At 55.4% G+C, this 16,146-nt stretch overlaps 1 protein-coding gene across 8 annotated transcripts in view; it reads right to left on the bottom strand.

The window, feature by feature from the left end:
• LOC307115241 (uncharacterized protein) overlaps window positions 1-16,146 on the bottom strand; it is a 310,667-nt gene that overhangs the window by 189,934 nt on the left and 104,587 nt on the right. The window contains exon 3 of one of the 8 annotated variants that reach the window (XR_013815094.1): window positions 1,772-7,406. The exons of the other annotated variants lie outside the window; for them this stretch is intronic. The gene's annotated coding sequence lies outside the window, so the exon portion shown is untranslated. Of the gene's footprint in view, window positions 1-1,771; window positions 7,407-16,146 lie in introns of those variants that run through there. 8 annotated transcript variants of the gene reach the window in all.

The following is a 16,146-nucleotide window of genomic DNA, read 5'->3' as shown; positions in this document are numbered from 1 at the left end:
ATCATCATAATCTGGCCACTCAGTGTATACTCAGCTCCATCTGCTAAACCAAATCCCACCCAACCGCCCTCAGAGCTCGCCCACGGCCAGCGAGAACCCGGGCCGCCACGCCGCATCGGGAAAACGCAGCCGCACGAAGGAGTTTGCATCTGCAGTGTCCTCTCCCCACGCAGGCACAGGGGTCACCTGAGCAGGGTCACGGCGGACGGTCCCTGCGGCTCCAGTTCAGAGAGCGGAGCTAACATCGCACGCACAGCTCCTGCCTCCGGCTTTCCGCGCAGTGGAGGCTCAGGTCGTCCCGAATCCGGGGTCATCAGACACCAGCCGCCTCCACCATGCCCGCGAAGTTCGACCTCCACAAGATCAAAGTCATATATCCCTGAGGTGCCCGGGTGGGGAGACCAGCACCAGGTCTGCCCTGGTCCCTAAGATCACCCCCCTTCCCCGCCCCCCCCGAAACCCCCCCGTTCTGTCTCCACCAAAGTTTGGTGATGACATCGCCAAAGCAACCGGGGACTGGAAGGGTCAGAGGGTCACAGTGAAACGGGCCATTCGGAACAGGCTGGCCCGGAGGGAGGGAGTCCCTTCTGCCTCTGCCCGGGTCGTCAACGCCCCCGAGAACCGCCAGGAGATGGGAAGAAGCACAAAAGCCATTAAGCGCGGTGGAAACACCCCTGCCGGCGAGGCTGTCGGCATTGCCCGGCAGAGGCGGCGCCGATCTTTCGCGAGAGAACTCTCTGGAACCAGTCAAGAGATCCTGGGGAAACCCCGTGTGAGGGCTGCGATGCCGATGGCCACCACCCTTATGACCTCACAGGTGACCTCAGCAGTGGGACACCTGGCTCGTTTATGAACGACAAAGGGAAACACTTCAACTGCAGATCATTTCACAACGGAAAAGACAAAATAGATCTCCCATTGACGAGCGCTGTGTTCCCGGCTCAGCTGTAACGCTGTGGGCACTGCACCGGCAGTAACAGCTCTCCCTCGCACCCACCCTAGAAGCTGTGGGAAGATATGGAAACTGAGGCATGGAGAGGCGATGTTATCCCCTGCTGGTTGGTCCCATGGCTAGAGGTCGGCCGTGGTTCAGACCCAGGCAGGCTTGCTCCTCACTGCTGCTCCGTCCGCCTCTCTCTGCAGCGGGTGGTGACCCCAGAAAGGAGCCAGAGTCCCCACATTTCATGGAAAAGGGCCTTTGGCCCCCTATGGCTGACAGCTCATGTTCCACTGAAGTGTAAAGGGGGAAAATCATTCGGTAAAACAAAGAGACCGGGGAGTGTTTTATTATAACAGCCGGCTGTGACTCATACAGCTTGCATTTTCAGTTTCTCCTGAAATGGTCATAGAGAAACGGTCACGCTGCCCGGAGGGCGGGGGCCGGACGGGGGTGCTACAGGGGAAGTCACCCAACCGGCTCAACTTCCTCTCCTCATCTACGAAAACGGGGTCCACAGACCTTCTCACCGAGTTGCCGTGAGATTCAAAGGAGAAGCTTTGCAAAGAGCTTTAAGATTGGAAAGCACCGTCAAACGTTGGACCCTGTTAGTTCCTGACCTGCCTGATTTTCCTTGGCTGAATTTCGCATGACCTCATGACACTGGTCCTGCTGGCCAGAGCCCACAGATGACATCCATGTTGTACAAACTCTAATTGCACTTGTTCAAAAATATTTTCGTTATTTCAGAGAGAGAGAGAGAGAGAGAAAGAGAGAGAGAGAGAGAGAGAGAAAGAAACATTGATTTGTTGTTCCACTTATCCATGCATTCATTGGTTGATTCTTGGCCACAGGAGCAGTGCCAGGGAACCGTTACACCCCAGGCAGGCTAGGAAGATGCGCGCTCCGTGGACAGTGAGCAGGATGGCCTGGGGAGAGCATTTGGGGACTGATGTGGAGCAACGTGCCAGGGTGCATGCACCCCACAGCGGGTGGCTACCAGCAAGCACCCACGAGGTCGGAGCACCCAAGAACCACAGTGGCACAGCCTGGTTTGCGCCTGGGGTGTTTCTGGCAAAGGATAACGTGTGTGCTATCTCGTTTGGTTTCACTGCAGCTCACACGTGGGGAGCGGGCAGACGGGTGGCTGTCCAGCCTGTGGGGAGAGACAAGCCCTGGTGGTCAGACCCCCGTCAGCACTCACAGCTCCCCCTGTAGCAGCTCACCTTTCAATGCATCAGGTAGAAGCCATCTGTCCCTGTTAGTATGGATAGTCCCATACGAAATAAAGCTTACAACTTAGAAAAACGAGGTCTATAGCTTTCCCCCATGCCCGCGATCGTGTTCATGTTAAGCTGAAGGAGAGGCAAGGCCTTGGCCCAACAGTCTTAGTAAGGGACCTAAATTCCTAAGAGTTCAGGGCAGAGATCAATAGGTAAAGGGAGAGAGAAGAGGCGGTACATATCCACAATGGAATATTACTCAGCCCCCAAAAAGAATGAAAGCTTGCCACTTGCAACCACATGGAGGGACCTAGAGGGTATTGTGCTAAGGGAAGTAAGTCAGGCAGAGAAAGACAAATACCTTATGAGTTCACTGATATGTGGAACCTCAAAAACAAAATAAGCAAAACAGAAACAGACTCCTAGATACAGAGAACACGTTGATGGTCGCCAGACGGGAGGGGTGTTGGGAGAGAACGGGTGGAAAAGGCGAAGGGATTGAGAAGTACACACTGCCAGTTATTAAACACAGTCACGGGGATGTCGAGTACAGCACAGGGAATATAGTCAATAACACTGTAATGACTATATGGAAGGTGTCAGATGGGGACCAGACTTGCTGGGTGATCACCTTGTAAGGTATATTAAATGTCTAACTACTACGCTGTACACATGAAACGAATATACTATTGTATGTCGACTGCAACTGGAAAATAAATTAATTTTTTTAAAAAGACTTCAGAGCAGAGGATGGAGGGGACGCACCAGGCCCACACCACGGTGGGCAGGCCAGTCCGGGGCCGGCCGGAGCCCCGAGTATGGGCCGTTTTCGTACCGGAACAGTATGTCTTTCACACCCTGCTCTCCTCTCCAGAACCCAGATCTGAGTCACCGTAAACGGTGGGGGAGGGGCGAGCAAAGGAGGAAGAAAACGAGAAGGATATGGAAAGCGATTTAGAAACACACACCTCCGACAGCGCTTGATAACCCGGAGTCCAGGTGACCGGCGCCTGACGGCATACAAAGGCCCAAGGCAGGCCGCAGGACGGGCAGCTTCAGACTTCTTGTTTGCCTTCCGCTGAGCAAACTAATCAGTCCCCTACGGTTTCGGCCACGCAGGGCTCCCCGATTTTATTTACTGGTCAAAACTGCAGGCGGGTTTGCTTTCTCCCCTCCCCGTCCCCGCGGGCAAACAGCTGGCCCCTCCCCGGTCCTGCCATCAGTCTGTATGTCTATTTGCGTTCCCCTTCAACAAACTCATGTTCAGCGCAACTGACAAGGAGTGCAAACAGCTTTGAAGCATTCTTCGGTAATGGACTTCCCCGGGCTGCCCTGTGTTTGGCCTGGGCAGCCAAAGGCGAAGGGAGAAAGAACTACTTGTCAGAGAAAAGGCAGACGCCATCTGGGCCAGGCGGGGCTCGGAACTTGACCCACGGAAGGGACCTCAGAGGGTCCTCAAGACCAGGGGTCCTCAAACTTTTTAAACAGGGGGCCAGTTCACTGTCCCTCAGACCGTTGGAGGGCCGGACTATAGTTTAAAAAAAAAACTATGAACAAATTCCTATGCACACTGCACATATCTTATTTTGAAGTAAAAAAAAACAAAACGGCAAAAACACCCGCATGTGGCCCACGGGCCGTAGTTTGAGGACGCCTGCTCAAGAAAAACCGTGTCTCCTCCTCCCACTCCCATTCTATAGATGAGAAAACTGAGACCCAGAGAAAAGGCTTGAGTGGCTTACATGTGACCTTGGAGCCAAGCTGAAGCGAAAGCAGGACAAGAGTGCAAGTTTCCAGCCCCCACAAGTCCCCAAGTTCAAGGCTCTTTCAGACCTGGGCAGAGCTGTGCTCCCTCTGTGGATTGCTCTCCAAAGTAGAGGTAGGGAGAGCCAGCCCTGCTTTCCAGCAGCCTGGCAGGAGGGTCTTGTCCAAGGTCAGTGGCATTCCCAAGGTCACCTTCATGCCCTTTAAACCACATCCTCCTGAGCTGAGGGACGTCCTTCACCATTGGAACCTCCTATCTTTCTATCAACACACCGGTGCGCAGGACCCTTGGGAGAGGATAAAAGTCTCCCCCGGGTCAAGTTCAATGCCACCGAAACATCGCGGAGGGAAGCTTGAACCAAACCGTGGGGAAAGGGACCGGCACTACTCTGAGGTTAAGTTACGCTCAGAACGAATTAAAGCAAGACCAGTGTGTCCAGCATGTGGAGGGAACACGGTTCCACTGTACCTCGGGCAGCGTCTGCTACCCTGTTCTCATAGAAAACAGCAATAACCAATCGTTACGTCATTAACGCTATCAAACATGGCAGCGCTGTGGATGTCAGAGCTAGAAGACCTTCGGGGCCCGGCTCCTTCATTCGCCACGGGAGGAAGCAAGAGAAGGGCCATGTTCCAGCGCGGCAGACACGCACGGCCATCTTTCAGCAAGACGAGGAGGCCTGATCCCCGGCAAGCAGCAACAACTTCGGGATGGCACGCATCCTGAAAGCCTGGCTTTGACGAACCTGAAAAGAACCTGTAATTTGCCTTCTTTGGATTGTTCTTACTTGTCGTGAACACCAACGACTGGGCTGGCACGACCTTCCTCTCCTCCACCCTCCACCGCCAGCACCCCCGTCTGCCCCTCTCGCCCAGACCGAGGCAGTGTCTGCAGAGGGAAGGAGGAGCCTGGGTGGTCCCAGGCCCCACTCTCCGAGGTGGAACTCAAAGGGTATCTAGGAGACTTTGGAGAGAAAGTACACACTTAGGCCCAATTTACATGCCCTTGATAGTTTAAAGGATCCTAGCGTTCAAAGGCATTTCAGGAAGTCTTCGAGCCAACTCCTTTGCTCTCCAGACACCACCATCCCAAAGATTTTAGCTCTTAGTCTCTGTCTAGTTAGGCTGCAGAATTTTCTTCTGGGCTCATTATTCTATGTAGTAAGTACACGTATCTCACACACACACACACACACACACACACACACACACACCACTGTCCACAGCACTCTTCTGAAGAAAGTGGTCTCAGCTGGTTCCTTATACCCAGGTTTTCATTCAGTATCATGCAACCCTAACATTCTGGAAACAACTGACTTGGTGAAGATTGGCGGCGGATCCAATGGCATGCATCTATAGGCTGCTAGTGGCCAATGATATGACCAGACACAAGGGTCCTGAATGGTGATTGGCCAAACCGGTCAAGACTACCAGCCGGCTACAGAAAGTAAAGCAGAAGCAGAGCCACGATCGTCGAGTCACCCAGCAGGGTGACCAGTTGTCCCAGTTTGCCCAGGACGATGGCAGGGTTCGCATTGGAAGTCCTGCATCCTAGGAAAGCCCTCGGTCCTGGGCACCCTCAGCCCATCACCACAGGCCGAATTCTAGAATCAGGAGCAGTGGATCCCGCTGCTGAGCAGAAGATGGAGGGGACTGTGGTCTGACAGTTTCTGCTGTCCCTGGAAACAATCTCTAGCAATGGGAACCCTTTTGTTAAACCTCACCCAAGGATATTTTTTCCATTGATTTCTAGAGAGAGTGGAAGAGAAGGGGAGAGACAGAGAGAGAAACATCGATGTGAGAGAGACACATCGATTGGTTGCTGTCCACGTGCACAACTGAGGTACATGCCTTTGACTGGAAACCAACCCAAGACCCTTCCGTCTGCACCGGTGTTCTAACCACTGAGCCCCAGCAGCCGGGCAGCAATGCAAACTCTTGAATGACTTGGGCTTCTTGGGAAGGTCTAGCTGGGCAGCTGCTGGGGCGACTGTCTCCTGCCTACTTCCACGGAAGCTTGCAATAAACCAGCATTTATGGAGGCAAGATAAGTGGGTCTCTGTCCCTTGACACCCAAAGGAATTGAACTGATACAACGAGCCCGTCTGCCTGTCCAGGAAGCATGGCGAAAGCCCATGGACAAGCCGCGCGTTTCAACAGCAGGAAACCTCCTCCAGAGGTCCCCCCCCCCCGTTTCTGTGTCGAACCCGAGACGCCGAGAAGGACCCCCTTGCTCCACTGAGAGGACACTGAAGTCACTAAATGGTCACACAAACACATCACCTGCAACACAGGGAGGATAGACAGGTCTAGCTTTAATCCTTTTTTGCAAAGGCAAGCCATCCATTCACTGTGGACACTGAGAGGAGAGACCTGCTTGGCCGTGCATTCTGGCCAAGGTTGACATGGATAGACATCTAGGAAGTATTTCCGTCCATGCGTATGGTGGCTACAGAGTGAACAAAACGAACAGGACTCGCGTCGCGTGGGGCCCAATCCATTGCCGGGTGTGTGTGCCATCGGCACGCCCCGGAGGAAGAGGGTCCGCCATAAATTCCACCAGCGCTGGTAGCTGGATGGTCCATAAAGAAGCCCCAAGTTCTGGTGTGGACCCCGACGGCCACCTGAGAGGAGAGGGTCGTGCAGCTGACTGTGCCTCTGGCTCAACAGAAGGCAGCTGGAATAAACAACAGAGTCATTTTCTGCTCCTCCAGATGTCCACCCGTGTGTGATCCCGGCCAAGGCGGTTGGGCATGGAGAACGCCAGCCTTCACGATCCAGCTCCCCCGCCGGAGTCCCTGCCAGCGTCCCCGAGCCCCCGAGGAACGTCCCTGCACAGATCAGCATCCCTCTGGAACCCGTGCGGCCAGACCCGAGTAGACGAGAAGGAAGACTCCTCCAAGGCTGTGCGCACAGCGGCACACACGTGTCTTGAGCAGGAGCAGGAACAAAGAACGCAGGTCCTGTTTGACCTAAGTGCAGTTAACGATTCACTCTGTATCCGCTAGAAGACGACGGAGCAAACAAGAATCGCTGCACAGCAGGCGTGGAGGTGGGGGGCAAAAAGGGGGTGGCAGGAAGCCCTGGGGTTCCTGGGGGTGGGGGGAGGGCAGCCTTCGGAGCCGGCGGCTGCAGAGGAAGAGTTTTCCATAAGAAGGAGAAGCAAGGTCTGGGACACCGTTGTCTTCTCCGTAGGTTGGCCCCAGCAACGATGCGTCCCCTAGCACATGCAGGTCATCGCGCCCACTATTTCTCAGAGCGAGGGTCTTCGCTTTCTCCTCAAGTGTCTTCTCAAATCCAGGACCTTCTTTATATATTCTCCAAAATAAGATTTCTCCATCCAATGCAGAGTTCTTGCCTCTTATGAGATGGTTGCATCTGAGCCAGGACCTTCAGGGGCACCCGGTGGCAAACATTGGCTCCAGGAGGCTTCCTGGTGGGTGGTGAGGGTGAGGGACTTTGCCAAGTCCTGCTTCCTAGGCCTGTGGAGCAAAACACAGCATTCGCGTGAGAATCTGCTGTCAGCTCCTCCAACAGATGGCTTTCCACAATGAGCGTCACTTTCCTACTTTCCTCCCTAAGAGTCTAGCTGCTGAGGAGACACTGCTTCTAAAAGCACGAGGGGAGGGGGGGAGAGGGGGGAGGAAGGGGGACTATTTATCCATCTCAAGCAACTCCCTGTACACTGAGTCACCACCGAGAGCCTTTCACACAAATCCCACCACTACACCCATAGCTGATTTATTAAAAACAAAAAAACACCACCACTGAACCCAGCCAGCCCAGAGGAAGTGGAAAATTCTGTTTCCAGCAGGTCATCGGAATATGTCTGTGAGATGTGGGGCGGGGAGCGTGGAGGTATCAGATCACCCACTTTACAAACGGGGAAACTGAGGCACAGAGGGTGCCAATGTTCTCAGTAGAGGATGACAAGGGTCTGGTCCCTAATCCTAATGTTCCCTTCAGCCGGCACCTCTCTGCTCTCGCAAGTCCCTTAACAATTAATTAGGAAACCACCCAGCGTGGGTAGGGGTCCCTCCGAGGAAATGGGAAGGCACGGTTTAACACGTTTCTCCTTCCCTAATGCCGATGGCAAACACACAGAGATGGCCCGGCCGGCCTGGCTCGGTGGCTGAGCATCGACCTAAGAACCAGGAGACCACAGTTTCCTTGCCGGTCAGGGCACAAGCCAGGGTTGCAGGCTCGATCCCCAGTAGAGAGCGTGCGGGAAACAACCGATCAATGATTCTCTCTCATCATTGATGTTTCCATCTCTCTCTCCCTCTCCCTTCCTCTCTGAAATCAATAAAATTATATTTAAAAAAAGAAAAGAATTGTGGGGCTGTCTTACTGTCCCTGTTAGGATGGACACCCCTGGAAGGAGTGAGCGTCTGCGTATGAGAGTCACCTACCCAAAGGAAGCGAGCCAACAGGCCCATGCAGAGATGTTGGGGCGCTCCAGGTGGCTCTCTGATTGGTGGCCAGGGGGACAGCGTACGTCTTCGCCCAGGTGTTGCCTGGGCCTTCCAGACACTCTCTTTCATTTGGACCCGAAAGCACCCCCAACACCCCCAAGTTGTGCTAACGTTCCTCTGGCCCCCCTCCCTCCCGGGCAGCGGCCCTCTCCGCCGGCTCCCACAGGGCCCAGGGCCGGGAGAAGCCCTTCTTGCCCTGGGAGACGCACGCAGCCCGCCAATTAATTGGCAGCCGCCAGGTGAATCACACAGGGACTTCCTTCTTGTTGCCCGGCAACCGCATGCACTTGGCAGTGGGACATTAAACACAGAGGGGAATGTTGGGAGGGACTTGCAAAATAAAATGAAAAGCAAAACATACAACACCCCAGACTCATCCCGGCATGGCCAACCCAGCCAGGGGGTGGTGGGGCGGGGAAGAGGGGGGCGTTGGGGAGTGGGGTGGAGACGAGGGAATCAGCCCAGCAGAGGAAAATGAGGTTAGAACATAACCAGTCTAAGCAGAGCCCAACTCTCCCTCCCCACCCCCCTACCCAATTCCTCTGGGTGCATGGTTTATATGTGGCCAAAGACACGCCTGTTAGCCTGGAGAAAGGCAGCGGGGGGGCACACGGATTAACAGGCGCCGGGGGAGTTGAAAGATTACCTAGAAACACGCCGCCCAGAGGGTTTATGAGGCTGGCTGAGGGCACGTATCTGCTGTTTCCGAGTCTCCACTGGGCACCACTGCCCAGGCTAAGTCACTCTGCTGCCTCTAGGGCAGGAACGCCTTCCCCGGATCCTTTTCCCCTCGAATGTGTTTGTGTCTGTTGCTATGGCCACTGGGAGCTGTGCCCTTCGGACCCTGCCTCTGGCCTCTCTGAAAACCCCGGGGACAGAAGTGAAATGTGTGCATGTTCTGTGCTGGGGACAAGGAAAGGGAGGACAGTGGCAAGGGGGCCACTGCGGTAGGCTGAATATCAGCCCCCCAAAGACAACCAGGCCTGGATCCCTGCGACCTTGAACACTACCTCTGACAGCGAAAGGGACTGTGCGGATGGAAGCGAGGGCTCTGGAACTGCAGGGATTATCCGGGATTATCCGGGGGGGCCCACACATAATCACAAGTCTTCATAAGAAAGAGGGAGGCAGCTGAAACCGGTTTGGCTCAGTGGATGGAGCATCGGTCTGCGGACTGGAGGGTCCCGGGTTCGATTCCGGTCAAGGGCATGTACATTGGTTGTGGGCACATCCCCCGGTGGGGGGTGTGCAGGAGGCAGCTGGTCGATGTCTCTCTCTCATCGATGTTTCTGGCTCTCTATCCCTCTCCCTTCCTCTCTGTGAAAAATCAATAAAATATATTTAAAAAAGAAAGAAAGAGGGAGGCAGTCCTAGCTGGTTTGGCTCAGTGGATGGAGCGTCAACCTATGGACTGAAGGGTCCCCAGTTCGATTCTGGTCAAGGGCGTATACCTCGGTTGCAGGCTCAATCCCCGGACCCGGACCAGGCCCTGCAACCACTAGATATATATGTTTCTCCCCCTTCCTTCCACTCCCTCTAAAAATCAATGGAAAAATATCCTCGGGTGAGGATTAACAAAAAATAAGTAAATAAAAATAAATTCCCTATTTAAAAATAAGAAAGAGGGAGGGGGGCAGAGGACGACCTGACCCGGAGGCTAGAGAGACCCAGGGCAGGAATCACGAGGCAAGGCGACCAGGAGGCTCCAGAGCTGGAAAAGGCAAGGAAGTGGATTCTTCCCTAGAGACACCAGAAGGAGCCAGCCCTGCGGATGCCTTGACTTTAGCCCAGTGGGACTGGCCCCCAGAACTATAGAAGAATAGGTGTGAGTTGCTTTTACACCCCTAAACTCTAGGTAACTTTACAGCAGCCACGGGCCACCACTGTTGTGCATCAGGGCACACAGGGTCTCTGTGCCCCACAGGTCTGTGGAAGAGGGTGTCACAGCAAGCACACAGGCAGCAATGGGCTGAGGCTGGCCAGCAGGGGCGAGGTCCAGAATTCGGCTTAAGAAGGTCCCACAGACACCCTACGGCCGCAGAGGGCAAAGGGCGGGTCTCTGAGACCAACTGAGGCAAGAAGCAGCCCAGGCTCTGAAGGGGCTTTGCAATGGTTATCATTCATGACTGCAACTTGGCTCCATCTCTGAAAGCTTCTGTTTCGTCATCTGCAAAATGGAGATAATATCTGCCTTGCAGAGCTTTTAGGATTAAGGGAGATACCGTATGAAAAGTACATGGCACAGGGCAGATGCCAAATAAATTATAACTCTGAGGAGGATTCTGTCGGTGGTTACGTACTCCAATTCTTGTTCTCCCCTTTCTGCTTAGAAACAGAACTCTGATTTCCGGCGGACACACTGAGGCCCAGAGTCAAAAGACTACGTTTCCCCGCCTCCCTTGCAGCTAGCTATGGCCATGTGACTAAGATCTGGTCAAAGAGACGAAAGCAAGCGTTGTGGGACCTCTGGGGAGGCCGTTCAAAAGGTGTTGGAAAGAGCCCGCTTGTTACCTCTCTGCCTTTCCTACCTTCTGCCTTCAATGAGGACGTGATGTATGGTGCTCCAGCAGCCGTCTTGGACTACGAGGGACACTGAAAATGGGAGTCCTGTGGGAAGGTAATTTAATAGGAAGAGGGAAGCCTGGGTCCCTAAAGACTGAACTGCTACACTCGCCTTGGATGGCCTTTCTCTGGATGTCTGCTATGTGAGCAAGAATGCTCTTGTGGCTTAATAGTGAAATCCCTATTTATTGTGTAGTTTTCTAGTAACCACAATGGATTCAGTCTATCACAGCTCTAGAAAAAGGAACCCATCTGGAGGAGAGCTTCTCAAAGTGTAGTCCGCCTTCAGCAGCACCTGGGAACGCGTTAGATATCCAACTTCTCAGGCCCCACCCCAGACTCACTGCATCCAACAGGCCGAGAGCCGCTGGGCATGGCAGAGGCCCGGGCAGGCCCGGAGGGGACACTGCCCCCAGCGGGGGAAGCGGGAACACACCTGAATCTGACTCCGGGGAGGACACACGCTGCTCCCAAGCAGAAACTGTAACCAGCACGACTGGGGCAGGCTTGGGAACGGACAGGTAGCTGCCAGGTGGGGTGACTGGATGGAGCAGGATTCCTGGTGGCTGTGTCACCTCACTTCCCATCAGAACAGGGTGGACACCTTCCCTGCCTCCCATGAATAGCCACACAGAGCCTCTGTTTCCTCCCCTCATAAACCGAGGGCACCGGGAGCCAGCTCCCACGAGGCGCTGCACACATGAGCTCACACCAGCCACAGCGCTGCCTTCGTGAAGGCGGGGACATGGCGGCGGCCTGTTGAGAAATGGGAGCACCAACTCTCCCTCTAGTCGGTAAACTCCCCAGGCGCTGAAACCAGAATCCTCCCACAGGGCTGCGCTCTGAGCAAGGACAGGCTTCCCATACTTTCCACGGAGACTAGAAATGAGCTCCGTGAGGCGTGCGTAGCTGGGTCGGAGCATGGAGGGAGGAAAGAATGAACGGGGAACCGGGGAACGAGGAGAGAAGGAGAGCTGAGCAGGATGATGCTCTGGCTCCTGGAAAAGGCAGATGAGGTCACCTGTGAATTCTCTCTCCGGCTGGGACCGGCTCTTGCCTTCGCCATTTCATTCCCAGCCTGCCCTGCTGAAATGCTGAGCCAAGCTTTTCCTGGCTCCCTTTGGCCCAAACCATTAAGTCAAGGCTGTCCCTGGGGGAGGCAGGAGGGAGGTGGGGGGAAAGAGGAGGAGAGGAGGAAGAGGAAGAAAAAGAGGAGGAGGAAGGGAAGGAGGTGAGGAAGGAAGAGGAGAGAGAGAAGAGACAGAGGGCAGGAGGAGAGGAAGGCAGAGGGGCTGGCGGACCGATGAGAGAGAAGCCTGCAGGGTAAACCGAGTCCTCGCAGCACCAGGATAGACTGGCCTCTCCGCCCCTCCCTCTCTCTCTCAGCTCCAACTGGGAAGACGGGGAACAGGTGTGAGTCTGTGCCCACACGGAAAAAGCCAGGTCCCAGGGACCCCTGGGAGGCTAAGGCCCGTGGGATGGAACCCACTGGCATCTTCCACTGAAGGCAGCGGGTTGGAGCAGGCAGGAGGAACCCCCTGCTCTGTACCAGCGGTACCCAAGAGGCAAGGAAGCAGGTCCCGTTTCTGTTCCTGGCAACCAATTAGACCGAAGAAGGGAGGACCTGGCTTCTGGCATCTGCCAGCTCCAAGCTTCCACCTTCCTCTCCCCACCCCACAGCCCTTCCCCACGGGGTCCAAATACAGCTCCCACTTGACTGAAACCCCTGGGCTCCCTCCAGCCTGCAAACCCCCGGTGCAAATGTCCTGACTCTTGCAGATGTGTTAAAAAATAAACCTTAAAAAGCTTCCAGATGTGCTGTGTGCACCGTGTTGTTTCTCGGCTCCTGTCCCCAGAGGCCCACGTGTGATGTCCAGCATCCTGACGGCCCAGATGGAACAGGGGGCGGCCAAGGGGCAGTGCCGGGGGCCGACGGGGAAGGGGCCCTTCCTCCAGGACCACACTCGCCCATCCGCCCATCGACTCTCCCCCTGCAGAGATGCGACCTTCTTCTTCCCCTGGATTCTCCCATCATCCCCCACGCCCTGTTCCTTCCCTTCTTATGGGTCCGATATACATCCTCGGCATGTGTACCCCGTCACGCAAAAGACCTCCCAAAGGCTGCAAAGGAGCAAGTCTGAGACTCCCAAAGGGGAACCACCCCCAGGCTGTGCCTTCTCTGAGCCCCCACCTCGTGTCTCCCTTAAACTTCGTAGACGAACGGCCTTTGGGACACAAAGTCAAGGACAAAATGACACAGAGCACCCCTTCTACGTACGATGTTGAGTAACCGCCTCAGGAGCCGGACCAGCCAGAGCAAGGGAATAGAGTTTGTGACTTGCCAAGCCCTCCCCTACCCCCCGGGGCTGGTGGCCTCTGGCCCACAGAGAGGTAATTGCCAACGGGCAGCCTTGTGCACACACAGCCACACACGCACCCTGCCCGGCGCGCACACACCTGAGGGTCCAGGATTCTTTGCACAAGGTGACGCCCGGCCCCTTTGATGCTCGCCGGATGTGTTCCCATTGGGTGAGAACCAGACCTCAATAAACCCGGCACTATCAAGAGGCCGGTGGTTTGCGATTGCCCCGGCCTGTTATCTCCGTGGTCCTGGGCGGGGCTGTTTTGCGGTTCTCCACTGAAAAGCATTAACTTCTAGGCGGATCAAAGCCCCTTCCGAATCGGGCCGGCCTGGATCCCTTGTTTTTATCTGCAGGAGACTGTTCCTAACGATGGACTTTCAAGATAACAGGGACCCTAGTCCCAGACTCCCTCTGCCCTCTCCTCACCACACAACACGTCCCTCAGGGGCCACCTAATGGCCATTCACAAGGCCCTTCTCTTCTCTTTCTCCGGGTGCAGAGAAGATGTTTAATTTCCGTTTAACATTGGAAATGGGGGGCTGGCCAGAGAGTGTGCCAGCCCTGCTCCCAACAACCAAGGGTGGACCAGGGGGACCGAGAGACACCGACTCGGAGACCAGGCAGGACCCCCTCTCCTGCCTGTGCCAGCGAGGGGACTCCAGAGAGTTGGGCATCTACTACACTTTTTCCTCGGGAGGGATGGACAGACAGATCCCGCCTGGTCCCTCCAGTCCCGTCTACTGTCTACCCAGATGTCTAAGGGCCGGCTGTCAGCCCACAGTGAGGACACGGCGGGACCTCTGAGCTGCCTGGATTTGGGACACCCAGAAATACTGGGGAGAAGAGCATGTGCACTCAAGGACTGTGGGTGCTGCAGGCTTCAGGGCCTCCTGGGGGTTCCTCCACTCCACCAAGGTCTGTCGGGGGCAGCTGGAGGCGTGCTATGGCTGCCATGGTTTTCTTCTCTGTGTTCAGAGTACCTAGCGTAGTGTCTGGTTCTGAGGAGGCACATGGTGGGTGGGTGGGTGGATGGATGGATGGATGGATGGATGGATGGATGGATGGGTAGGTGAATAGATGGGTGGGTGGATGGGTGGATGGATGGATCAATAGATGGATGGATGGATGGATGGATGGATGGATGGATGGATGGATAGGTGGATAGATGGGTGGGTGGATGGGTGGATGGGTGGATCAATAGATGGATGGATGGATGGATGGATGGATGGATGGATGAATAGAAGGAAGGAAGGAAGGAAGGAAGGAAGGAAGGAAGGAAGGAAGGAAGGAAGGAAGGATCAATAGATGGATGAATGGACAGACGGACAGCTAGATGAATGCACAAACGAGTAAATGAACCAGTATAGGCTGGTTATCTCACAACTGTGGGAGGGAGGCAGGACATGGATACTCATTCCTACCGATGGGGCAACACTTTAGCTTAATGATATGGAGTCAGATCAAGGTTCAAATCCTAGAACCTGGGCAAGCTGCCTCTCTAACCCCTCTGGAAAGCAGGCATAACAGGGGTACCGACTCCATGGAAGGGCCGTGGTGAGGCCTGAGCTAAATACTAAAGGCTTATAGTGGTATTTGTCATTATCACTGCACTTCCCTAGAGGACTCGCTCTATTAACAGACCCAGGCGGCCCGCTTCCGAGGAAGGATGGACAAGGAGTCACGGCCTTGGTTATTCGCCTGGCACAGACCACACCCACAGAGTGAAAAACCCTCCGGGTCCACCTCCCACTGGTGCTTTTTTCCCCTTTTCTAATCAACAAGGTTGTTCCTAGTATTTAGATTAACCTTAACTCGATTCCTTCCACAAAGTCTGAGAACTCCACGCGCGGGGAGGAGGCGAGGAGGCCGAGTCTCACCCACTACCACCGGCCGCTCAAGGAGCCCCACCGTGAACACGGCAGTTCCCCGCGGACCGCGCCCAGGAGAAGCCGACCTCTGGCTTTGCTGGTGTTGAACGCTGAAATGCACAGATACCCTTTGCCTTCAACTCCATTGTCTTTCCCGTGCTTCTCGTCCTTCTAACTGTGTCCCCTCTGCCTCGAACCCCTGGCTCTCCCGTCTGTCTCACTCTCATTACAGGCCCTACAGCCTCAAGGGCCAGGCTGGGCCATCCCAAGGGGAAGGGATGCTTGCAAGACTCGGCCTGGACTGCGCGGCCCCGGGCCCAGCCCCAGCCGCAGCCCCAGCCCCAGCCCGGCCCGTACGTGGCGCGGGTGCCAGGGTGACGAGGGAAGCCGGGCCTCGGCACCCTCCGGTCATGACGGGGCCAGGCTGTTACTCAAGGCTGCAGCTGGGCTCTGGGAGGCCCCGGGAGGTCAGGCAGCGAGTTCACGGGACAGGCCACCCACACGGCACATCAGCATCATCAGGACCGCTGGACCGTCCCCGGGGCCAGCACGGCGCTGGCCCTTGGCCCTGACTCGGAACACTCCACCATATGGCCTCCCTCGGGGAGGATGCGAGGAGGAAAAGAAACACGCCGGGACCAGAAGGAGCCTGGCCTCTCTCCGGGGTGCCAGGGACCCTTCCCGGACTCGCGGGAGGGCGGCTGGAACTGTCCCCAGCAGGTGTCCGTAAAAGAAATGGGCGACGCCGACAGCCAGGGTCCCAGATGAGGCCAGGTCTCCCTCTCGGCAGCCCCCAGATGTTCCCAGGGTTTTTGATCTGCACTTCAAATACGCTGGACCTGGGGTTACTTCACACTCTTCTAATTAAAGGCCCCAACTGGATTTTCATGTTCGCAGGGAGAGCTCTGACCAACGTGTAGGCAGCCACAGAGGAAGAGAAGAGATCTCTGTTGT

This window comes from Cnephaeus nilssonii (assembly GCF_951640355.1).
Source record: "Cnephaeus nilssonii genome assembly, chromosome: 19".
Lineage (NCBI taxonomy): Eukaryota > Metazoa > Chordata > Mammalia > Chiroptera > Vespertilionidae > Cnephaeus > Cnephaeus nilssonii.
The sequence above is the reverse complement of the archived record's forward strand: the minus strand, read 5'-3'. Positions and strand labels throughout refer to the sequence as shown.